Source organism: Mustela nivalis, assembly GCF_964662115.1.
Source record: "Mustela nivalis genome assembly, chromosome: 8".
Classification (NCBI taxonomy): domain Eukaryota; kingdom Metazoa; phylum Chordata; class Mammalia; order Carnivora; family Mustelidae; genus Mustela; species Mustela nivalis.
The window spans coordinates 98,760,214-98,787,207 of NC_139027.1; the positions used below are offsets into that span (position 1 = coordinate 98,760,214).

The 26,994-nt window shown below is 37.4% G+C and overlaps 1 long non-coding RNA gene across 1 annotated transcript in view; it reads left to right on the top strand.

Moving 5' to 3' along the window:
* Nucleotides 1-25,597, top strand: part of LOC309871418 — a 43,762-nt gene extending 18,165 nt beyond the window's left edge. The window contains exon 3 of the long non-coding RNA XR_014315270.1: nucleotides 25,310-25,597. This is a non-coding gene — a long non-coding RNA (uncharacterized lncRNA). The remainder of the gene's footprint in view (nucleotides 1-25,309) is intronic.
* The last annotated feature ends 1,397 nt before the right edge of the window (nucleotides 25,598-26,994 follow it).

Consider the following 26,994-nt stretch of genomic DNA (forward strand, 5'->3'; position numbering starts at 1 on the left):
GTTTGCCCCTTTTGCTTATTCCACCTTTTAAAAGATCATTTCCTCTTAACGCTTAAAGCAGAGTAATCATAGCAGGGGTTAGAGAAGCTCTATTTCAATCTTTGGAATGTTGAAACTTTTCATGTGATTCCAAATTCCATCTTTGGATTTTAATAGGAGGAGAAATTGCTAATTTGACCTGGGCAGGTGGTTTATAAGGATGGTGAGTTCTGGGAACCACCTGGGGTGCTACAGGCAGGGTGCTTATTCCATTCATGTAAGTAAAGGCTTGCAGAATACCAACTGTCACTGTCTTGCCTGGCTTTTACCCTGCATTGCGGGAACAGGGGGCTGTCTGTGGAGGAGGGTGAACATTAAGAAAACCTGAATTCCATAATATGAAAGTGTAACTTGGAAACCAGAAAGATGAATTCAGTCAAAAATGGACTCTCAAATGATAGAGAGGATAATTTTTCCTGAATAATCTGTTCTTTGATAAAAATCAACTTGTTCTATATTCTTTAGTCTTACTATTTTTCTACTTCCAATTTATCTAAACAGAATTTTGTACAATCGGGCTTTTAAAAATAGTGGTATTAGCTACTATTTATTAAGTTAATGCACTGGGTCAGGCACTGTGCAAAATCTATTATTTCAATTAATTCTCACTACAATTTCATGATGTAGTCACTATTATGATCTCAAGTTTACCAATAAGGACATTCAGTTTCAGAGAATGAAAATGAATTCCCCAAGGTTCCTTAACTCCTAAGTGATGAAACTGGGATTTAAATGCAAGGCTTGTCTTGCATTTGAACTAGCAAAGCTACTGCTCTTGACTCCTATATTAGATTACTAGTCTATATTAGGGGATGTTAGCATACAATAAAGCCACGGTTAATACTGAATTGTATCAAAATAGGATTTGTAACCTTAAACCTTTCCACTTTTGAAAAGACAGAATGTCGGGGAAAAAAAAAAAAAAAGCCATGCTAAAAATTGTATTTTAAAATAGTGTTTCCTATAGTGTTCTAGTATAGGGCCAATTAATTTTGAGATCCACAATTGTCATTAACATAATACATGTCCCGAGAAATCTTGTAAATAAAAAGGTATTTAATATGTGAATTAATCAGCGTTTACTACAAAAATGTTGCATAACAACCTCCCCCCACCAATCTTAATAGCTTACAATTAAGTATTTCTTTCAAGTCTGCAGGTCAGCTGTGTTGGTTCAGATAGAAATTGCAGTCATGCATAGATCTGGTGCATATGTACATCTTTCTGTGAGCCAGGCTGAAGGAACAGTGCTTACCGGGAGAAGGCTTTTCCCATGATGGTGGGCAGAAGTGCAAGAGACCAAGTCAAACCACACACATGATTTGAATTTAAATCTTCTGATTGGATGTAGCATGTATCATGTCCACTTACCATTCCATTGGTCTGAGTCACACAACCAAGTTCAAACACAACGTAGTAGCAGGGGGAGACAGGTCTTCCCATGGAGCAGAGAGAGAAGATGTGTATATTTACTTAACATTAATACATTCCACACTGATGCTATATGATCAGATAATTCACAAACTTATGTTATCACACAACAATCTTCTTAACAAAACAAAAAACAAAAAACTTGGTTTCCTTCAAATCTCAAGACCCAACTTTTCCCCGATCAGAATTTGAGACGAGTTGCAAAAAATCTCTTATTTGTGAAGTACTATGTTTTAATAAAAAGAAATATAAAATAGCCTCTGATGTGAGACTTTTTTCAAAGAAAATAATTAAAGCATAATAACACTCTGAATTTGCAAAGACTCTACTTCAAATAATTTTATTGACTGACACAGTGACATATTTTTGTTCTATTCTCAAAACAACTTGTGGATAAACTGTTATAATCCATTTACTACAAGTAGAAAATCCCATAGATATTGGGAATTTTCCAGGTTAAAGCAGTAGTACCAGTGCCAAATCCTGGGTTCCCATACCTCCAGTCAGTTCGAAAAACCATGTCCCATGATTTGTGAGTTCAATTGTATCAAAATGATATAAGCTGCACTAAGTAGGTTTCGAAGTTACAAGATCAACTTTTTGGAGGAGTTTATTTGAAATGTGTTTCAGACCTCTACTAACCAGAATAAAATGCACTAAGGAAGAATCAAAGAAGTATCTAGATAGTTAAAAAGAAAACAAACTAAGGGTTTTGGAGGGGAGGGGGTGGGAGGTTGGGTAAGCCTGGTGGTGGTATTAAGGAGGACACGTATTGCATGGAGCACTGGGTGTGGTGCATAAACAGTGAATTCTGGAACACTGAAAAGAAATAAAATCAAATAAAACAGAAAATAAAATAAAATACGTGAGACAGAAAAAAAATAAAAAGAAAAGAAGACCATTATTATAAAAGCCAATTTATCACACTATATTTGAAGTATAAAAGTTTTTCTTGATCCAGTTGAGTTTGTCCCAAGATAAAGTTGTCCAAAAAATAATGATAGGCCGAGGGGGAGGAGTCAAGATGGCGGAGAAGTAGCAGGCTGAGACTACTTCAGCTACCCGGAGATCAGCTAGATAGCTTATCTAAAGATTGCAAACACCTGAAAATCCATCAGCAGATCGAAGAGAAGAAGAACAGCAATTCTGGAAACAGAAAAACAACCACTTTCTGAAAGGTAGGACCGGCGGAGAAGTGAATCCAAAGCGACGGGAAGATAGACCCTGGGGGGAGGGGCCGGCTCCCGGCAAGCGGCGGAGCAACCGTGCACAAAATCAGGACTTTTAAAAGTCTGTTCCGCTGAGGGACATCGCTCCAGAGGCTACCCGGGGCGAAGCCCACACAGGGTCAGCGTGGCCTCAGGTCCCGCAGGGTCACAGAAGGATCGGGGGTGTCTGAGTGTCGCAGAGCTTGCGGGTATTGGAACGGGAAAGCCGGCTACAGAGACAGAGCCGACAGTAAGCTCGGAGCTCGGGGTGACCTTGAACCGGTCGCAGGCTCGGTGAGCTCGGAGCGCGGCCGGAGGTCAGGCAGACGGGAGTAACTGAGCGCGGTTCTCTGGGCACGCACTGAGGAGTGCGGCCCTGGGCTCTCGGCTCCTCCGGGCCGGAGACCAGGAGGCCGCCATTTGTATTCCCGTCCTCCGGAACTCTACGGAAAGCGCTCAGGGAACAAAAGCTCCTGAAAGCAAACCCAAGCGGATTACTCACCCCGGCCCCGGGTAAAAGCTGTGCAATTCCGCCTGGGGCAAAGACACTTGAGAATCACTACAACAGGCCCCTCCCCCAGAAGATCAACAAGAAATCCAGCCGAGACCAAGTTCACATACCAAAGAGTGCGGTTTCAATACCAAGGAGAGCAGCAGAATTCTAGAGGAGGAGAAAGCAAAGCACGGAACTCATGGCTTTTTCCCTGTGATTTTTTTTAGTCTTGCGGTTAATTTAATTTAATTTTTTTCTTTTTCATTTTTTTTTTTTTTTGCCTTCGGGTAAAATTTTTTTTTTTTTAACTGTTACCTTTTTCTTTTTTGACGATTTTTTACTAGTTTATCTAATAAATATATTTTTTTTCTTTTTTATATTTTTCTTAGGTGTTTTCTTTTTTTTTAAAACAAATTCTTTTTTTTTTTTTCTCTTTTTTTTTTTTTTTTATTGTTTCCTTTTTGAACCACTTTTTATCCCCTTTCTCCCCCCTCACGATTTTGGATCTCTTCTAATTTGGTTAAAGCATATTTTCCTGGGGTTGTTGCCACCCTTTTAGTATTTTACTTGCCCCTTCATATACTCTTATCTGGACAAAATGACAAGACGGAAAAATTCAACACAAAAAAAAGAACAAGAGGCAGTACCGAAGGCTAGGGACCTAATCAATACAGACATTGGTAATATGTCAGACCTAGAGTTCAGAATGACAATTCTCAAGGTTCTAGCCGGGCTCGAAAAAGGCATGGAAGATATTAGAGAAACCCTCTCGAGAGATATAAAAGCCCTTTCTGGAGAAATAAAAGAACTAAAATCTAACCAAGTTGAAATCAAAAAAGCTATTAATGAGGTGCAATCAAAAATGGAGGCTCTCACTGCTAGGATAAATGAGGCAGAAGAAAGAATTAGTGATATAGAAGACCAAATGACAGAGAATAAAGAAGCTGAGCAAAAGAGGGACAAACAGCTACTGGACCACGAGGGGAGAATTCGAGAGATAAGTGACACCATAAGACAAAACAACATTAGAATAATTGGGATTCCAGAAGAAGAAGAAAGAGAGAGGGGAGCAGAAGGTATACTAGAGAGAATTATTGGGGAGAATTTCCCCAATATGGCAAAGGGAACAAGCATCAAAATTCAGGAGGTTCAGAGAACGCCCCTCAAAATCAATAAGAATAGGCCCACACCCCGTCACCTAATAGTCAAATTTACAAGTCTCAGTGACAAAGAGAAAATCCTGAAAGCAGCCCGGGAAAAGAAGTCTGTAACATACAATGGTAAAAATATTAGATTGGCAGCTGACTTATCCACAGAGACCTGGCAGGCCAGAAAGAGCTGGCATGATATTTTCAGAGCACTAAATGAGAAAAACATGCAGCCCAGAATACTATATCCAGCTAGGCTATCATTGAAAATAGAAGGAGAGATTAAAAGCTTCCAGGACAAACAACAACTGAAAGAATTTGCAAACACCAAACCAGCTCTACAGGAAATCTTGAAAGGGGTCCTCTAAACAAAGAGAGATCCTACAAGTGGTAGATCAGAAAGGAACAGAGACCATATACAGTAACAGCCACCTTAGAGGCAATACAATGGCACTAAATTCATATCTCTCAATAGTTACCCTAAATGTGAATGGGCTAAATGCCCCTGTCAAAAGACACAGGGTATCAGAATGGATAAAAAAACAAAACCCATCTATATGTTGCCTCCAAGAAACTCATTTTAAGCCCGAAGACACCTCCAGATTTAAAGTGAGGGGGTGGAAAAGAATTTACCATGCTAATGGACATCAGAAGAAAGCAGGAGTGGCAATCCTTATATCAGATCAATTAGATTTTAAGCCAAAAACTATAATAAGAGATGAGGAAGTACACTATATCATACTCAAAGGGTCTGTCCAACAAGAAGATTTAACAATTTTAAATATCTATGCCCCCAACGTGGGAGCAGCCAACTATATAAACCAATTAATAACAAAATCAAAGAAACACATCAACAATAATACAATAATAGTAGGGGACTTTAACACTCCCCTCACTGAAATGGACAGATCATCCAAGCAAAAGATCAGCAAGGAAATAAAGGCCTTAAATGACACACTGGACCAGATGGACATCACAGATATATTCAGAACATTTCATCCCAAAGCAACAGAATACACATTCTTCTCTAGTGCACATGGAACATTCTCCAGAATAGATCACATCCTCGGTCCTAAATCAGGACTCAACCGGTATCAAAAGATTGGGATCATTCCCTGCATATTTTCAGACCACAATGCTCTAAAGCTAGAACTCAACCACAAAAGGAAGTTTGAAAAGAACCAAAATACATGGAGACTAAACAGCATCCTTCTAAAGAATGAATGGGTCAACCGGGAAATTAAAGAAGAATTGAAAAAAATCATGGAAACAAATGATAATGAAAATACAACGGTTCAAAATCTGTGGGAAAACAACAAAGGCAGTCCTGAGAGGAAAATATATAGCGGTACAAGCCTTTCTCAAGAAACAAGAAAGGTCTCAGGTACACAATCTAACCCTACACCTAAAGGAGCTGGAAAAAGAACAAGAAAGAAACCCTAAGCCCAGCAGGAGAAGAGAAATCATAAAGATCAGAGCAGAAATCAATGAAATAGAAACCAAAAAAACAATAGAACAAATCAACGAAAGTAGGAGCTGGTTCTTTGAAAGAATTAATAAAATTGATAAACCCCTGGCCCGACTTATCAAAAAGAAAAGAGAAAGGACCCAAATAAATAAAATCATGAAAGAAAGAGGAGAGATCACAACTAACACCAAAGAAATACAAACAATTATCAGAACATACTATGAGCAACTCTACGGCAATAAATTTGACAATCTGGAAGAAATGGATGCATTCCTAGAAACATATAAACTACCACAACTGAACCAGGAAGAAATAGAAAGCCTGAACAGACCCATAACCAATAAGGAGATTGAAACAGTCATTAAAAATCTCCAAACAAACAAAAGCCCAGGGCCAGACGGCTTCCCGGGGGAATTCTACCAAACATTTAAAGAAGAACTAATTCCTATTCTCCTGAAACTGTTCCAAAAAATAGAAATGGAAGGAAAACTTCCAAACTCATTTTATGAGGCCAGCATCACCTTGATCCCAAAACCAGGCAAGGATCCCACCAAAAAAGAGAGCTATAGACCGATATCCTTGATGAACACAGATGCGAAAATACTCAACAAAATACTAGCCAATAGGATTCAACAGTACATTAAAAAGATTATTCACCACGACCAAGTGGGATTTATTCCAGGGCTGCAAGGTTGGTTCAACATCCGCAAATCAGTCAATGTGATACAACACATCAATAAAAGTAAGAACAAGAACCATATGATACTCTCAATAGATGCTGAAAAAGCATTTGACAAAGTACAGCATCCCTTCCTGATCAAAACTCTTCAAAGTGTAGGGATAGAGGGCACATACCTCAATATCATCAAAGCCATCTATGAAAAACCCACCGCAAATATCATTCTCAATGGAGAAAAACTGAAAGCTTTTCCGCTAAGGTCAGGAACACGGCAGGGATGTCCATTATCACCACTGCTATTCAACATAGTACTAGAGGTCCTAGCCTCAGCAATCAGACAACAAAAGGAAATTAAAGGCATCCAAATCGGCAAAGAAGAAGTCAAATTATCACTCTTCGCAGATGATATGATACTATATGTGGAAAACCCAAAAGACTCCACTCCAAAACTGCTAGAACTTATACAGGAATTCAGTAAAGTGTCAGGATATAAAATCAATGCACAGAAATCAGTTGCATTTCTCTACACCAACAGCAAGACAGAAGAAAGGGAAATTAAGGAGTCAATCCCATTTACAATTGCACCCAAAACCATAAGATACCTAGGAATAAACCTAACCAAAGAGACACAGAATCTATACTCAGAAAACTATAAAGTACTCATGAAAGAAATTGAGGAAGACACAAAGAAATGGAAAAATGTTCCATGCTCCTGGATTGGAAGAATAAATATTGTGAAAATGTCTATGTTACCTAAAGCAATCTACACATTTAATGCAATTCCTATCAAAGTACCATCCATCTTTTTCAAAGAAATGGAACAAATAATGCTAAAATTTATATGGAACCAGAAAAGACCTCGAATAGCCAAAGGGATATTGAAAAAGAAAGCCAACGTTGGTGGCATCACAATTCCGGACTTCAAGCTCTATTACAAAGCTGTCATCATCAAGACAGCATGGTACTGGCACAAAAACAGACCCATAGATCAATGGAACAGAATAGAGAGCCCAGAAATAGACCCTCAAATCTATGGTCAACTCATCTTCGACAAAGCAGGAAAGAATGTCCAATGGAAAAAAGACAGCCTCTTCAATAAATGGTGCTGGGAAAATTGGACAGCCACATGCAGAAAAATGAAATTGGACCATTTCCTTACACCACACACAAAAATAGACTCAAAATGGATGAAGGACCTCAATGTGCGAAAGGAATCCATCAAAATCCTTGAGGAGAACACAGGCAGCAACCTCTTCGACCTCAGCCGCAGCAACATCTTCCTAGGAACAACGCAAAAGGCAAGGGAAGCAAGGGCAAAAATGAACTATTGGGATTTCATCAAGATCAAAAGCTTTTGCACAGCAAAGGAAACAGTTAACAAAATCAAAAGACAACTGACAGAATGGGAGAAGATATTTGCAAACGACATATCAGATAAAGGACTAGTGTCCAGAATCTATAAAGAACTTAGCAAACTCAACACCCAAAGAACAAATAATCCAATCAAGAAATGGGCAGAGGACATGAACAGACATTTCTGCAAAGAAGACATCCAGATGGCCAACAGACACATGAAAAAGTGCTCCATATCACTCGGCATCAGGGAAATACAAATCAAAACCACAATGAGATATCACCTCACACCAGTCAGAATGGCTAAAATCAACAAGTCAGGAAATGACAGATGCTGGCGAGGATGCGGAGAAAGGGGAACCCTCCTACACTGTTGGTGGGAATGCAAGCTGGTGCAACCTCTCTGGAAAACAGCATGGAGGTTCCTCAAAATGTTGAAAATAGAACTGCCCTATGACCCAGCAATTGCACTATTGGGTATTTACCCTAAAGATACAAACGTAGTGATCCAAAGGGGCACGTGTACTCGAATGTTTATAGCTGCAATGTCCACAATAGCCAAACTATGGAAAGAACCTAGATGTCCATCAACAGATGAATGGATCAAGAAGATGTGGTATATATACACAATGGAATACTATGCAGCCATCAAAAGAAATGAAATCTTGCCATTTGCGACAACATGGATGGAACTAGAGCGTATCATGCTTAGCGAAATAAGTCAAGCGGAGAAAGACAACTATCATATGATCTCCCTGATATGAGGAAGTGGTGATGCAACATGGGGGCTTAAGTGGGTACGAGAAGAATAAATGAAACAAGATGGGATTGGGAGGGAGACAAACCATAAGTGACTCTTAATCTCACAAAACAAACTGAGGGTTGCTGGGGGGAGGGGGTTTGGGAGAAGGGGGTGGTATTATGGACATTGGGGAGGGTATGTGTTTTGGTGAGTGCTGTGAAGTGTGTAAACCTGGTGATTCACAGACCTGTACCCCTGGGGATAAAAATATATGTTTATAAAAAATAAAAATTATATTAAAAAAAAAATAATGATAGGCCTTTCTGTCTTTTTCTTGGTTTATAATCACCAACGAAATAATGGTGGCTCTCACTGTCTTCCCTTTTTTATTTTTCAAAGGTGACCCCCCAAAATAACCCAACAACAACAATCACAACATCTTTTTGTGTCTTTCACCTATACGTAAATAGATATACTGACACAGACTTCCAGATATTGAATCTTGGGTCACATTTTGATTAAACTCGTATAGCAAAAGGGATCTGGGAAATGATAATAGGTTATAAAGAATAAATTTTAAAAATCATGAGACAGCAATCCTGAAGGCATGAAAAACTCTGCCCAGTGATAGCTAGGAGGTATGCTATTCTAACTTGGCCAGTGCTGGTTGCATGACTCTCCCACACCATGACCCTGTCTCATTGCAAATCATTGAAGAGTCATTGACATCTTCCTTGGCTTATTTAATTTTATTTATTTATTTATTTATTTATTTATTATTTTCTTTCTTGAACCCAAGATAAAGATTGAAGCTGGAGGTGAGGGGTTTGGGGGAATTGAAGTATAAGAAAAAGAAAACAGCTCCAGTAGGATAGAGAGTGAAAGAAATTAAATCACCTTGGGACTAATTCTAAATAAACTATATATGCAAGGATTAAAAGAAGCAGGAAATAATCTATCTTCTATATTAAGCTTAAAAATGTGGTATGGTATAGGGAAAAGCAGATAGATTTTGCTGAGTTCATATCATGACTATACTTCTTACCGGCTGTGTCACTTTGAACTGGTTTATTCAGTGAATCTTGGGTTATCTAAAAATGAATGTAATAGCAATTATCTGGCAGCTTTATTATTACTGTGACAATTAACTGAGATACTGTGTAAACTGTCAATTGTGACCAGAGGGCTTAAAATGACCTAAAAATGTTTTTTGTGACTTGCAGATAGTACTTTAAATGTAGAATTAGTTGCTAATATATAAAATTTAGAAATTTCACTTGAACATTTAGATTTTAGTTTTTTTTCTTAAAAATGTGGAAGACCTGCTGTTTTGGTTTTCTATAGCTGTCTAACAAACCACTACAAAACCTAATTAATGACTTAAAAAAATCATTTCTTTTGCCTACAAATCTGCAGTTTGGGCAGAGCTCAGTGTGGAAAGGTCATTCATTCAAATCATATCATATTCCCTCCCCAATAGTAGCTCACTGGAATCTGGAAGATCCTCTTCTGAAATGACTTTGTCTCATGGCTAACTCAGGGTTTGGGGCCTCAGTCTTTTTCTTGACATGGGCCCCATGGGTTCTGGGCTTACTCATAGTAGCCTTATTCTCTCGAGGATGAATATCCCAAGAGAGACCCAAACAGAAGTTAGATTGCCTTTTTTGACCTAACCTTGGACATCATACATATCACTTCTATCATACTCTATTTGTAGAATCTCTCCCACAAGGTTTGAAAAGGAGGAGTCATAGACTCCAGGTTCTAATGGGGAAAGGCAAAGTTCTTGAAGAGCATCTGGACTGGGAACATTGTTATGATCATTTCTACAAAGTATAATCTATCATACCTGGTACATTGGGCTTGTGTTTTTACATAGCCACAGTAGAATCTGACTTGTAGCTGTGCCATTAATGGGTCCTGAAATTACTTCCCCTTTCTAGCTATCCAACACTTGGCCTGATCATCCATTACACTTAGTAGGCTAGGAATTTACACTATTATCTCCATACACCGAAGTGTAGAGAAAAATGAAGTACCAGTCTACTACACTCACTAGAGTAGATTTGCTTTGCCAAGGTGTGAAGAACAAACAACTGGCTTAATAAGGAGGGGAGTAGATCTGTGGACAAGGCTGCTGTCATCAGAGTTGCAAATGCACCTTTTAAACTATACTTTTTGACTCTGAAAAAGCAAAAGCCTAAGCAACACAATATGTGAAAAGTAGAATGAGATTCTTCAAAGTTGAAGAACTCATGTTGCAGATCAACAGCCTCTGCAAAACCAGGCTGCCTGAAGCATAAGGCTGAGTTATGGATGACCTGGGTTAGTCGTGTAAAGGAGTGCTAAGCTACAAAGACCAGGAGAGAAGTCTTTTTCTTTTTTTTTCTTTTGCTTTTTCTTTCTCTCTCTCTTTGTTCCTTTCTTCCTCTCTCTCCCTCCACCAACCTCTTTCTGGCTGCAGGCATTTAAGGGAGCCTCTGTCAGGTCACTGGTTGACCACCAAGACAATAAATCAGCGACTTCAGACACCACATAATCAGAAATATAATCTTTGTGAAAATCGTTTGGAAAAGGTAATAAACACATAACTCCTTTAATAAACCACTTAAAAAAAAGCACAACAATCAGCACCAGCAAATTCTGGGGAAAGGGGAGAAATTGATTTCCACCTTATAATATTAAGACGTCTGGTTTTCAACAAAAAAATTTATAAGGCATTCAAAAAAACAAGAAAGTATGGTCCATTTATAGGAAAAAACAGATCAACAGAAACCATACTTGAAGAAACACAGGACTTACTAGGCAAATATTTTAAATCAACTTCCTTAAGCATAATCAAAGACTAGAAAAAAACAGAGAAACAATGTAAAAACAAAATGGAAAGATCAGCACACACACACACACACACACACACACACACATTACTGTAGCTAACAAATAATTTTAGCAAGTTGTGGAGTATAGGATCAGAATGCAAAAATCAGATGTGTTTCTTCACACCAGCAATGAACAATCCAAAAAGGAAATTAAGTAAATATTCCTTTTATCCTAGGATCCAAAATAATAAAGTATCTAGGAATAAATTTAAGCAGCCAAATGATTTGTTAACTGAAAACTTTAAACATTGCTGAAAGAAACTGATGAGGATCTAAATAAAAGGGAAAACATCTATGTTTGTGGGTTGGAATATACAATATTCTTAAGATGGCTATGCTAAGCAAAGTGATTTACAGAATTAAAGCAATTCTTATCAAAATTCCAATGATCTTTTGGAGCAGAAATGGGAAAGCTGATCCCTAAATTCTTTGTTTGTTTGTTTGCTTGGCTGATTCTATTTATTTATTTATTTATTTATTTATTTATTTATTTTTTCAGTGTTCCAAGATTCATTGTTTATACACCACACCCAGTACTCCATGCAATATGAGCCATCCTTAATACCCACGACTAGGATCACTCATCTGCCCACCAGTCTTCCCTTCAAAATCCCGTTTGTTTCTCAGAGTCCAGTCTCTCAAGGTTCATCTCCCCCTCTGATTTCCACCAATTCACTTTTCCTTTCTTTCTCCTAATGTCCTCCATGTTATTCCTTACACTCCACAAGTTAAGTGAAACCATATGATAATTGCCTCTCTGCTCAACTTATTTCACTCAGCATAATCTCTCCCGGTCCCATCCATGTTAATACAAAAGTTGAGTATTCATTCTTTTTGATGGAGGCATAATATTCCATTGTATATATGGACCATATCTTCTTTATCCATTCATCTGTTGAAGGGCATCTAGGCTCTTTCCACAGTTTGGTGACTGTGACCATTGCTGTTATGAACATTGGGGCACAGATGGCCCTTCTTTTCACTACATCTGTATCTTTGTGGTAAGTACCCAGTAGTGTAATTTTGGGTCATAGGGTAGCTCTATTTTTAATTTTTTAAGGAATCTCCACACTCTTTTCCAAAGCAGCTGCACCTACTTGCATGTCCACCAACAGTATAAGAGGGTTCCCTTTTCTCCACATCCTCTCCAACACTTGTTGTTTACTGTCTTGTTAATCATTTTTAAATTTATTTTTTTATTTATTTTCAGCATAACAGTATTCATTATTTTTTCACCACACCCAGTGCTCCAATACGTGCCTTCTATAATACCCACCACCTGGTACCCCAACCTCCCACCCCCCTGCCACTTCAAACCCCTCAGATTGTTTTTCAGAGTCCATAGTCTCTCATGATTCACCTCCCCTTCCAATTTACCCCAACTCCCTTCTCCTCTCTAACTCTCCATGTCCTCCATGTTATTTGTTATGGTCCACAAATAAGTGAAACCATATGATAATTGACTCTCTCTGCTTGACTTATTTCACTCAGCATAATCTCTGCCATTCTAACTGGTGTAAGGTGGTATTTCAATGTGATTTTGATTTGAATGTCCCTGATGGCTAATGATGATAAACATTTTTTCATGAGTCTGCTAGCCATTTGTCTGTCTTCTTTGGAGAAGTGTTTGTTCATGTCTTCTGACCATTTTTTGACATGATTATCTGGGGGTTTGGGGGGTTTTTTGGGGGGAAGTGTTTAGTTTGAGGAGTTCTTTATAGATCTTGGATATCAGCCCTTTGTCAAATCAAGAAGAGAGAAGAACCACATGGTCCTCTCAATTGATACAGAACAAACATTTGACAAAACACAATCTCCTTTCCTGATTAAAACTCTTCAAATTATAGGGATAGAAGGAACACTCCTCAACTCCATAAAATCCATCTATGAAAAACCCTCAGCAAATATCATTCTCAATGGGGAAAAATTGATAAACCTTCCCACTGAGATCAGGAACATGACAAAGATGCCCACTCTCACCACTGTTGTTCAACATAGTACTAGAAGTCCTAGCAACAGCAATCATACAACAAAAAGAAAAGGTAGTCAAATTTGCAAAGAAGAAGTCAAACTCTTTCTCTTCCCAGATAACATGATACTTTATATGGAAAACCCAAATTCCTATAACTCATACAGCAATTCAGTAATGTGGCAGGATACAAAATCAATGCACAGAAATCAGTTGCTTTCTTATACACTAACAATGAAAATATAGAAAGAGAAATTAGAGAATTGATTCCATTTACTATAACACCAAAAGCCATAAGATATCTTGGAATAAACCTAACCAAAGAGGTAAAGGATCTGTACTCAAGGGACTGCAGAACACTCATGAAAGAAATTGAAGAAGACACAAAAAGATGGAAGAGCAATCCATGCTCATGAATCATAAGAATAAACATTGTTAAAATTTCTATACTGCCCAGAGCAATTTATACTTTCAATGCCATCCTGATCAAAATTTCACTTGCATTTTTCAAAGTGCTGGAACAAACAATACTAAAATTTGGATGGAATCTGGTATGGAAATAGAAAAGACGCTGAATCCCTAAGGAAATGTTGAAAAAGAAAAATAAATCTGGGGGCATCAAATTGCCTGATGTCAAGCTTTATTACAAAGCTGTGATCACCAAGACAGCATGGTACGGGCACAAAAACAGACACATAGATCAGTGGACCAGAGTAGAGAGTCCACATATGGACCCTCAACTCTTTGGTCAAATAATCTTTGACAAAGCAGGGAAAAATATCCAGTGGGAAAAAAGATAGTCCCTTCAATAAATGGTGCCGGGAAAGATTGAGCAGCTATATATAGAAGAATGAAACTGGACCACTCTCTTACACCATACACAAAGATAAACTCAAAATGGTTGAAAGTCCTCAATATGAGACAGGAATCCATCAAAATCCAAGAGGAGAACATAGGCAGTAACCTCTTCAACATCAGCCACAGCAACTTCTTTAAAGACAGGTCTCCAAAGGCAAAGGAAACAAAAGCAAAAATGAACTTTTGGGACTTTGTCAAGATAAAAAGCTTCTGCACAGCAAAAGAAACAGTCAACAAAACAAAGAGGCAACCCGTGGAATGATAGAAGACATTTGCAAATGACACTGACCCTTAAATTCCTATGGAATTTCAAGGGGCCTTGAATAGACAAAGCAATACTGAAAATGAAGAACATGGGGTTCCTGGGCAGCTCAATCAGTTGAATGCCCAACTCTTGATTTCAGCTCAGGTCATGATCTCAGCATTGTGAGATAAGCCTCGGGTGGAGTCTGCTTATTTCTCTCCCTCTCCTTCTGCCCTTTGTGCAGCTTGCTCACTCGTGTGTGCACATGTGCTCTTTCAAATAAATAAAATCTTTAAAAATATAAAATAAAATAAAAAAGAAAGAAAAGAATAAAGTTGGTGGTCTCACACTTCCTGATTTCAAAACTTACTACAAAGATACAATATGGAAAACAGTGTGGTAATTCCTTGATATAGATACATAGACCAATGGACTAAAATTGAGAATCCAAAATAAAACCATACTTCTACAGCCAACTGATTTTCAACAAGGGTATAAAGACCATTTGCTGGAGGTAAAGGATGATCTCTACAACAAATGGTACTAAAACTGGAGATTCAAACAAAAAAATAAAGTCAAACCCCTACTTTATACCATATACAAAAATTTGCTCAGATTAGATCAATAATCTGAATATAAAAATTAAAACAATTTAAAATTTAGAAGAAGACATAGGGGAAATCTCTTTTTTAATTTTTATTTTATTTTATTTATTTATTTGACAGACAGAGACACAGTGAGAGAGGAAACAGAAGCAGGAGGAAGTGGGAGAGGGAAAAGCAGGCTTCCCGCAGAGCAGGAAGCCTGATGCAGGGCTCGATCCCAGGACTCTGGGATTATTACCTGAGCCAAAGGCAGATGCTTAATGGACTGTGTCACCCAGGTGCTCATGAGGGAAACCTTTTATGAATCTGGGTTTGGCAATGATGTCTTGTACATGATCTCATAACACAAATAGCCAAAGGAAAACATACATTGGACCCCATCAGTAATTTTGCAATTCAAAGGACATTTAAAAGAAAGTAAAAAGAAAAACCCACACAATGGTAGATAATATTTAGAAATCATATATCTGTTAGGGTTTTAATGTCCAGAGTAAATAAAGGAATGTCTAAAACTCAATAGCAAATGGCAAACAACCCCATATAAAAATGGTTCGAAGTGTGTAAACCTGGTGATTCACAGACCTGTACCCCTGGGGATAAAAATATATGTTTATAAAAAATAAAAAATTTTTAAAAAAATGGTTTGACCATTTAATTTCTCATTTAATTATAAATGAGAAACTTCTAAAGGAAAATAACATTCTTATAACCTTAGGCCAAGTCCAGCAGGTAGTTTGCATGCTTCAAGTGATGCCATCATCCCCAGAAGCTTGTAGGGAAAGTCTCAATATGGGTATGAAGCCTGAGGCTCAGCTAATTTAAGTGATGCCCAAATTCACTGGGTGGTGAGAAGAAGAGACAAGACTCAAATCCTAGCTCTCTGTACTTGTCACAGTGATTCCCCACCCCTACCCTCATCTCCCCACTCCCTTTAGACCTTGCTGGAGACCTTACTAATTTAGTAAAAGCTTAATAAGTACTAACAGATTACAAGTAGTAATCAACCAATTACTCTTATTACTATTAAATACAGTGCTAGCTGTCTTGTCATGGATGCCCTTTATCAAGTTGAGGAAATTTCTTTCTATTTCTTGGTTTTTGGATATTATGAAAGAGTGGGGTTTTTTTAAGTACATTTTCTGCATTTCTTGAAATGATCTTGTGGTTTTGATTTATTCTATTAATACTGTGTATTTTTTTTTATTGATTTTAGTATGTTGAACTAACCTTGCATTTAGATAGATCTCACTTGGTTATGCTGTATAATCTTTTTTATATGGCGTTGGATTTGGTTTCTAGTATTTGTTATGAATGCCTGGCTCTGTATTCACCTGGATTTCTTTTTGACTAACTGATTTCTTGAGTATTCTCTAATTTAGATATATTTGTGCATTTCCCAAATTTCCTTCTTTTGTTTCTATTATCCCATTGTAGTATGGGAAAAATGTATTATTTTAATTCTCTTCTATTTATTGAGACTTATTTTAGGGGCTAGCAGTTTATTGTGGACATTGTTCCATGTGTACTTCAAAAGAATGTGTACTTTTCTGTTGTTGATTGAAATGTTCTTTCAGTGTTTGTTATGTCTTACTGGTTTATGTTGTTATTCAAGTTGTCTAGTTCCTCATTAATTTCACTTTATTGTTTTAGCCATTATTAAAGTCTTCAACCACTATTATTGAATTTTCCATTTCTCCCTTTGATTCTTTCAATTTTTACCTCAGGTTTTTTTGTGCCTCTGTTGTTAGATCTATTTGAATTTAAAATTGTCATATCTTCTTGATGAATTGTCCCTTTTATAATATATAGTGTTCTTCTTTGTCTCTTGAAAAACTTTGACTTAAGATTATTTTGTGTGAAATTAGAAAGGCCAGTTTGGTTGTCTTTTCATTACAATGCATGGCATTTGTTCTCCATCCATTCAGGATGAAAAGATGGGCACTCAAATTCCTTCCTTGATATGATAAGATATGAACAAAGAATCCACAAACACATAATATGTACAACCATCAAAAAGGGTCAAAGCCCTTAGCAGATGTCAAACTTAACACAAGTGACAGGAACTATGAATTCAACACACAAAGGAACAAAGATCATGAAAGAATAACTTGCCAAAAATGGAGTAAAAATTAAATTTAATTGCATTTAATTAAAACTAAAGAAACACAAATTAGTGCTATTCATGTATTGATCACAGCTACTGTTGGTCAGTGATTTATTTATTATCAAACCACACAAATACAGATATTGAGTGTAAATGTTTAAAAATTTTCGAGTAATTTGGTATTGTCTTGGTATTCATAAGTGTCATCAATGGACTTGTTGAATTCAAAGACAAGTTTAGGTGATGTCAGACTCACATGATTTACACACAAGTGGCTCCATGTAGGTCCTGGTTATGTACTGTAGGTTCACATCACAGTCCACAACAGATTGGAAGTAAAATATAATTTTGGTACTTTGCCTTGGATATCTTAAGACACACTGAATTAAGAAAATATGATTCGAAGATTTTCCTTGTCAAACTACAAATTTTACAGGGGTGCTTATGTGGTTCAGTTGGTTAAGCACCAGAAGCATGTAGCCTGCTTAAGATTCTCTCTCCCTTTTCTTCTGCCCCTCCCCCTCCATATCTCCCTCTCTAATATAAATATAAAGTTTTACCAGAAAGAAAGAAAAAGAAAGAAAGAAAGAAAGAAAGGAAGGAAGGAAGGAAGGAAGGAAGGAAGGAAGGAAGGAAGGAAGGAAGGAAGAAAAAAAGAAAAAGAAAGAAAGAAAGACAGACTCCTATACGGGCATTTTTGTGAATGAGCACTTCTAGATAAAAATGTAGTTGATACAATGGCTAATGAAAGTAAATAAATACCACTTCTATAGGCCTTAAATCATCTATAATCATTGAATAATTAATTCTACCACGAATCCCATAGACAATCCTTAATTGCTGAGTAAGAATTACATACACAGGATAACAATTACTATCTTATGAAAATAGTAGAAACCATAACTAAAACTCTTAACAATAAGCCAAATTTATGTATATATTCATATGTTGAAACACTATGCAGCCATTTTATATGCTTATAAAGGTTTAAAGGTCAACTCTATAATAACACAATAATATGTGTTGGTTTGGGAAAATATAGAAAGAAATATAAGAAAATAAAACTAATAATTTCAACACTCAAAGGTAAAAACTTAATTTGGTGCAGCTATTTGTAACATTATTTTACACATACATACACACACAAAATTGACTTCATATATATGTAACACATTTTTACCTTATTTTTCCAGTTGGTATTGTTTTGGGAATCTTTTCTCATCTGTATTAATCAATGGCTACTGACTAGTGTTTAGTGGCTTAAAACAACACATGTCTGTTTCTTTCTAATCTATATTTCCATTTCTGGTTAGCAGAAGATCTCTACTTATTATCATCAGTCAGCCATGTCATTTCAAATATTGTTGGACTTTTTGTTAAACCTGGAGTGTTTCCCGTTAGCAATTAAATGTTCCGGCCTGGAAATGATGCGTGTCGCTTCTACTCATGACTCATTGTCAGGCAGTCCCACAGCCCCACCCAAACGCAAGGTGTCCAGGAAGTGTGAGCCTCCCACATGCCCAGGAGGTAGGGAGCTGAGAATATTTGGCAAAGAGCACCAATGACTGCCAAGCCAGGCCTACAAAGCCCCATTGCACTAAGTCAATAGGATTCCATCCCAGGAATGTACCCTCATTTATCCAACCATCCTCATTGTTGAACATTTTAGTGTTCACATGCTTTTTAGTCTTACCAAATATACCTGCCATGTATTAAATACTAATTTTTGAACTCATGTCTGGTTATTCCTTTTGCATATATATCTTAAAAATTAACTACAGATCAAAGCATAAAACCTGATAGTACCCTTAAATTATTTTATGAGTTTATTCCAGAGCATTTGAATAGAAACAGAAAAAATTGCTACCAGTAGCAATGTAAACATTCCAATCAAACTCCAACTTCACTAACCTTGCATATTGTCATTTTATTATTTTATTTTATTTTTGCATATTGTCATTTTAGAAATCTATGTTAATCTGATAGCAGACATAGTATTTTATTGTTATTTAAATTACTAATACAATGATATATTAAAATATATATCATATGGTGAGAAGGGGATGGATAAAATATCAGCTGTATAAACTTATATTATGCAGGGGCGCCTGGGTGGCTCAGTGGGTTGAGCCGCTGCCTTTGGCTCAGGTCGTGATCTCAGGGTCCTGGGATTGAGTTCCGCTCAGCAGGGAGCCAGCTTCCCTCTCTCTCACTCTCTCTCTGCCTACCTCTCCGTCTACTTGTGATCTCGCTCTGTCAAATAAATAAATAAAATCTTAAAAAAAAACCCTTATATTATGCATGGAGAGAAATCATCAAAATATTATACAGTATTTTATTTTTTATTATTTTTAAAGATTTTATTTATTTATTTGAGAGAAAGAAAGAAAGCACGCAGAGATGAGCAGGGAAAGAAAGAAGCAGACTCCTCACTGAGCAGACTGCCCGACTCATAGCTTGATCCCAGGACCCCAACACCATGACCTGAGCCAAACGCAACCACTTAACTGACTGAGCCACCCAGGCGTCCCCCCAAGTAGTTTAAAGTATTGGGATTACTAATAATTTTCATCTTATTTGTATGATTTTTACTTGCTAATTTTACTACAATTATGAGAATAAAATGTTTATTACATTTATGGCAAAGTAGCATTTCAGATCAGTAAGAGACAGAAGAATTATTCAATGATTGATACCAGGGAAATTGAGTAGGAAAAAAAAATCTCTACTTACACTACACACATTAATAAATTCCAGAATAATATCTATATAAATAAGAAAACAAAAAGCAAAACAAATATCAACACAATTGTATTATAATAAAATGTCTAATTAAAACAGTCTGACAGAAGAGAATTTCTTAAGCCATGTAAAAATCACAGAAAGTATTTTTCCCATAAATGTTTAAAGCAGTGAACAATAAACAGGAGTCAACAAAGTTTAGGGAAAAGTAACAGAATGAAGAAATATATTAACAACATATGTCAATGTATTTAAAATATATAAAGTATCCAGTGTCTATAATATAAAGAACCTCTATAAATCAATAAAAATGAGAAAAACCTGATTAGGACAATACAAATTAGAATTATCAACTATCTCTTTTAGATCCCTCACACTCACAACATTAAAAAAATTATGTTGTAATGAAAGTAACAGTAGTCTTTTTGAATCAAAATTTAGCAGCATCTATTAAAATGTAATACACAGGGGCACCTGGGTGGCTCAGTGGGTTAAGCCTCTGCCTTCAGCTCACGTCATGATCTCAGGGTTCTGGGATTGAGCCCCACATTGGGCTCTCTGCTCAGCAGGGAGCCTGCTTCATCCTCTCTCTCTGCCTGCCTGTCTGCCTACTTCTGAGCTCTATCTGTCAAATAAATAAATAAAATCTTTAAAAAGAATGTAATACACATTTCCCCTTGGCCCCACATTTTACTTTTATGTATATCAGCTGGAAATAGTGCCACATTTGCACAGAGTATATAAGAATATTTGTTTTAAATTTATAATAATAAAAGATTGGACTCACTCTAAATATTCATGGATACAGGAATGGCAAAATAAGCCATTCTGTCCTCAGGAGAAAAATGTGGGAAGAGGAGGAAGTCAGAAAAGTTAACTTTTACTTTGTGTGAATTTCAGGAAATGCTGCCAATAGGGATGTAACTATGCATTATTTGAGCAATGAAAAACAAATGCAAGCAAAAGTTTAAAAAGTAAAATAAATATAAAATTGGTTTCTTCATATGTAGTTGCTACTGAAATCATTTTATTAGTACGTATATGTTATGGATTTATTTTTACTTTACTTCATACAGCCTGTTTGCGATCATTATGGAGATGACTTTGGTTTTCTTTCACATATCTAACTTCCCATTAATTTTTATTGAACAACTAACTGTTAATGTCCCAGGCACTGAGGTAGGTAATGGATTTCAAAAATTAATATAATCAAATGAGGTCCCTTAGTGAAAGAGAAAGATGGGAATAACCAACCACCTGAGAGGGCAAATTCTTAAAAGAGATATGCCCTAGGGAATTTGGGGAATGCCAAGAGGGAGAGTAAAATTATTTAAGGGAGACCATGCACCCCACAAAATCAGGGTTCCTGGAGTTCTTGATCACCATCCAACCTCTAGCACTGATGCCACTGAGTAATTGAAGAGGTTGGGGAGGAGAGGAAGCTCTGGATGATGAACGAAAATGAAGTACAGGCAGGGACAGGTATGGGTGCAGGATGGTTGGGAGCAGGGATGGGAGATGCCTCAGCAAGATGGCTCAGTGGCCACCTTTCCACATTTCCCAGCACCGGTGGGGTTTAGATAGGGCCCTATCCAATTAATTGATATGAATACATATGTGAAATTCGCCATAGCCATTTAAAAAAGTACATAATAAAAAGATGTCTCTCCTACCTGTTTTCTTTTAATGTTTCAAGTTTTTATTTAAATTCTAGTTAGTTAACATATAGTGTAATACTAGTTTCAGCAGTAAAATCTAGTGATTCTCCACTTACATATAACACCCAGGGTGTACCTTTCTTTCTCTCAAATAAATAAATAAAATCTTTAAAAACTTGACACTCCAGTCAAGTGACATTGCAAATAAGGTTGCTCTTACATTGACAATCTGAAAGCTCAACAAATATTAAACATGTGGGCCAAGAGAAAGTTTTTTAAGGCCAGACCTTGGCCTTTCTCATTTCTCTGGCTTTCACATGATTCTTTTTGGTATCTTCTGATGAGGCCACCCACATCTGACCCAGCAACGAGACAGTGGTAGCTACTGTCTGAAATAGAAATGACATCCCGAGCCTGAAGCTCCTTCAGGAAGCGAAGCATTTAAAAGTACATGCACATGATTTTCTTTCAGTGATTAAAGAGGACCTTATGGTGAAGTAGACCACAGCTGTCAGAAAACACTTAATTTGGTTTGCTTGGCTTATTTTTTTTCTAGATGCTACTTAAAATCAGTTACCAGCGAGTTAAATTTTTTCTTCCAAGGGTAAATGTACAAAGGTGGGTATGTCAAGTGAGGTTAATACGGCCATCTTCACAGAGCCCCGAGGCTGCCGATGTTCTGCTAATTGGAGCAACGGATAGTTTCGTGTTGGTTAAACCTCAGGAGTAGCCCTTGGACTGGCTAACTTGCAATTTTAAATCAGAATAAAACAAAACAATATTTTAACACTGTAAATCACTATGTCTTCTGGCTTTTATTGTCAAAATGTTGATTTTGTCAAGACTATGCCAGCCCTTAATTATACCTAAATTTTCTATTCCTGGTTTAGGAACTAGAAATCTACATTTCCAGTTTTCAAAATGAAATGAAATTAAGCAACTTTATTCCATCTCCAGAACTAAAATTAATAACTTGTTCAGTTTTAATGCTGAAATGTTATAAAATGAAGCTAATAATAACGTTATGCCAATTGAAGATGGTAAGCAACAACATAATACATGACTTCTTAATGTTATATCTTTACATGGATTGCAAGTACCAGTTCAACTAAAATTAACTGTGGATTTACCTTGTTACTGAAGGTCTAAAATTTCCTTCTTTTTTCAAAAAGAGATACAATCACTGCTGTTTCTTCTTTGGCAAAATCACCTAATAGTCAAAAATGTATTAAATACTTTTAGCATCAACCAAACAATTTCACTCGATAATTCACTTATTTTCTAAAAATGCAAAATCATTTGTAAAGTAGAAATTCATTTATCTAAGCACAAACTCATTTCTCACAGAAATACATGCCCGTCCTGAGCTCAAGGTATTTCCTTTGAAACTCCCCAACTGCTGGTTTTCAATCAATCATTCTATTAAAATAAATTTGTCAATTGGAATGAAAACAGCCACCGATGCCTTGAGATGGTATTACTTGTTTGGATAATAATGTACATATTGCGTATACCTTAGAAAAGTGCTTTTTAATTTGAAAAGAAACAAAAGAAAAAGAAGAATCCCACAGGTTCCAAAGGCACAGAACGACTCTTGAAATACTGAGGCTTAGAAATATTCCCCCAATTTCACTTACACTGACTTACTCAGGAAAAGAAAAAAGAAGTGCAGCGGGCTCTACAGAGAGTCTGGCCGTCCCGACGAAGACCTCACCCAGAGAGATTGGACGCATATGGACGCCATTTGTAACCAGGGGAGAGAACCCACGGGTCAGCCTAACCTTTGGTGTCTGCCTATCCATCTGTTTTCACATTAGTTGCAAATTATAGAATCCTCCAGACCCAAATGACCATAAATCAGTACTATGAGCATGTACACTTTTCCCATCTGTCATAAAACAATGAATTAAATTCATGCCTGTCAAAATAGGCTGCAGCAAAATGGTCCTTCTTCTGTAGCCGAAGGAATACAAAGCTTCACCTCATCGCTGTAATTTATGGCCTCCGTGGGGCTTCGGGGTGATTAGGCCTTGGCCCACCAACACACAGAAAAACAGTAGGAACTCCAATAACTCCAAATGGAAATCTTGGGTCAAATTTATCAAACAAATCAGAGAGAAATCTATTTCTGTTTGGAAAAGGAGGAGATATATTGCATGTTTAGTGTTCATGCACAGCTTTGGAACTTTTGGCTATTCGGTATTTGTGAGTTTTGGAATTTCTCGCTTAAATAGTATCACCAAAGGACATGTAATGTATTAGACATGAGCCATTTTTAGCCAAATAAAATATACAACTGCAAGCAAAGAGGTTTTTCAATGTTAACATCAACATATTTGTGCAAATGATGTAACTGAAAATTTTCTAGGTAGACCTAAAAAAAGCATAGCTTTAGTACTGGAAAAATACACTGGAAGAAAATGAAATATGTTAGTAATAGGAACCCAAAAAAAGGATAATAAAAAGAAGGGGGAAACTAAAGCGATAAGGTGTATAAACTTCAACTATTTCATGCCAATGGGCTTATATCAATCCTGCCACACAGTAAATGTTTCTTTAAAACTTCTTTTCTATAAAACTGCCTTGTAGGCAAAAATAGCTTGTCATCTGAGAGCAAAGAGACAGAGAAAAAACAGAATGTTACAAGGCAGGCAAAAACACTGATGTTCGCCATACAAAAGCTATTGGTCACAGTCAGACGTGATGAAAAATAAACAGATAAATCGGGTTGGGGGACCAGGGAGGGGAAGGGGGTTGCAAACAAAGGCATGCGTGCTACAAACTCATCTGCAGGCTTTGGCACTTGTCCCTCATTAAAAGCCACAGTGTGCTTGAACTGCTGTTTATCATGGGGCCCTGCAGGCATTCATTCAATCAGAAAGTCGTATTTCACCAAACACCCCTGCTGTATTAGAAATGTTCTGCAGGGTTAGAGCGAGCGAAATGAGAAGATGATGTGGCAGTACTGTATGTCACAGATCTGGTTAATATCCAGCCGCGAATTATTGCTTCTTTAAGAGAACTTCCCTGGGTGTTCAATATCATTTCCAGGGGACTAGAACCCGCGTCCAGCAACAGTTCCCAGGTTGTCCGCAAAGTATTGCTCCTGCCAGGAGCAATGATGTTCGGTCTTCATCACTGATGCCCGGGATGGGTCACCCTGTGGGTTTCCGCCGTGTGAACCCGCAGGGATGAGGCTCGTCCCAACACCCAGCACTCAGCAACACGTCATGGTTGAAATGCCTTTGCTTTCATTTACTGCCTCTGTATTGTGGGAGGCTGTGGAATGCTGGCGGCAAGGTGCAGCAGAGGGGGCCTTGGAAGCAGGCTTTGGAAACCCTTTCCTAGTGCTGTGGTTTACTTGCCTTTACAAGATAAGCAAAGTTAGAAAGACCTAGTTGATACCGATCTTGTGAAGAGTAAACTAAGCTTGGCAGAATCTTGAGACTGCAGGTTGCTAATGAGTAAGAGCGTCCTTTCTTTCTTTCGTTTCCTATTTTCTTCTTTGTCTTTATCATTCCTTTCTTTCATTCTTTTTCCGTTGCTTTCTGTCTTTTCCTTTCTTCTTTCTTTCCTTCTGTTTTCTTCCCCCATTCTTCTTGTCTCTCTCCCACACAGAGACACAAGTCATTCATGTGTGCGGGCGGGAATTCAACCACCTAAGCTGACTAGTTCTTGCCCCTCTGCAGAGTTTCATGGAAGATTGAGACGTTAAGCAACACACGACACACTTCATTATGAATTAATTATGGCTGGGATAATTGCTGAGAGCCAAGACTTCCAGGCACTGTGAGAACACAGAGCAGTGGCAGAATCTGATCACCTACTGGTTTTCTGTACCACGAAGCTGAGAAGTCCTGCCCCAAACTGAACAAAACATTCAAGGTTGTTTTCCTCTAAAGCACGTCATAGAAGTTATCATTATAACCACTGGTTTATTACTTCATACCCAATAAAGTGACTCACTGTTTGTTTTATTGCAGTCTTGTTATTTTTTTTTTAAATGGGAAACTGTAGTAGCTCCTATTACATGAAACTGACCGCCAGTAACTATAGGCTTATTTTATTTGAGAGAGAATTTATTAAATAAGAACATATGTTTGAAAGAGAAGAGAATGTGCCACTGAGTTTCTGTTCTCCTCCTATTTACTTCCCAAACTGAAGGTTATAGGAGGCACTTGCAATTGATTAAACCTGTCGCCTGCCATCTGATTCCATTGCCAACAGCACTCATCAAAATCAAGTAGTGAAATTAAAAACTAATTAAAACTTCTGAAGATAAAGTTGCAGATGGAAATTGTTGCGGGAGTTAGTTCCAAAAAAATTACTTTAAAAAATGAAGAAAAAAAACACTGCATTCTATTTACCATCAGTACATTATTTTTTCCTGTTCTAACAATGCATATACACGGACTCCTGCCACAAATTAGATCATAAATAGTAAATGAACATATATCAACAGGATTTACGAATTTGAAAGAAAATATTCAATGTATCTAGACAAAATTTATATTTGATTCACAATAAATCTCTTTTCCTTTTTCATTTGTGTGTGTAAATCATTTTTCCCTCAAATTAAAAGACTTTTAAAATTCCAATTTTTAACACACTTTGTTTCCCGTTTGTGTGTGGTTTACTGTAACACGACAATTAAAAATCTGGCTAAGTTACCAGTAAATTCTTGAAATGCTGACAGGGAAGGAGGACAATTGTATTTGTTCTTTCATTTTAGATGGTTATCAGTGATCCTATATGAACAAAATTTCTGAAAATGTGGGGTTCCTGCACTTTCACTTCACCTGTGGCAAAAGGAATGCTCTTGGGAGGCTGTTATTGCTTGCTGGCTTCGGGTTTCTAAATAAAATTCTGCCTGAAGGTCTTCTTCACCCCAAGACCCTAAAGAAGCAGGAGAGTCACACAGAGGCCTTCCCGAAGCAAAGCTACACTGCTCTTTACGTTCCATTTTAAAGATCCGAGACTTCAACTGTCCACGCTTTCAAACTGACACCACCACAAGGTCTCAATGGTCCATTATTGAGAATTATTTTCCTCCCTTTGTATCCATAATATTTTAAATATGAGGTTTGGGCATTAAACTGTGGCAAGTTCGAGAACACTCTGTAGCGGCGTGCAGCAGGAAACCCTATAGGAAGGCTGTATAAATCCAGGCTGACGTCGGAAGAAATGAGAACCGAGCTCAGAGCCACCCTCTTGGGAACAGCAAATTGAGGAGCCATTTTGGGCATGTGGTTTGGGGGCGGGGATGCCTGCAGGGCAGGAGCTAGACTGAGACCCAGGAAGGTTAGGAAAAGGGAAAAATGACTCCCCCAGCTAGTGCTACAGTAGATACGTCCAAAATAAAACAAACTAGTAC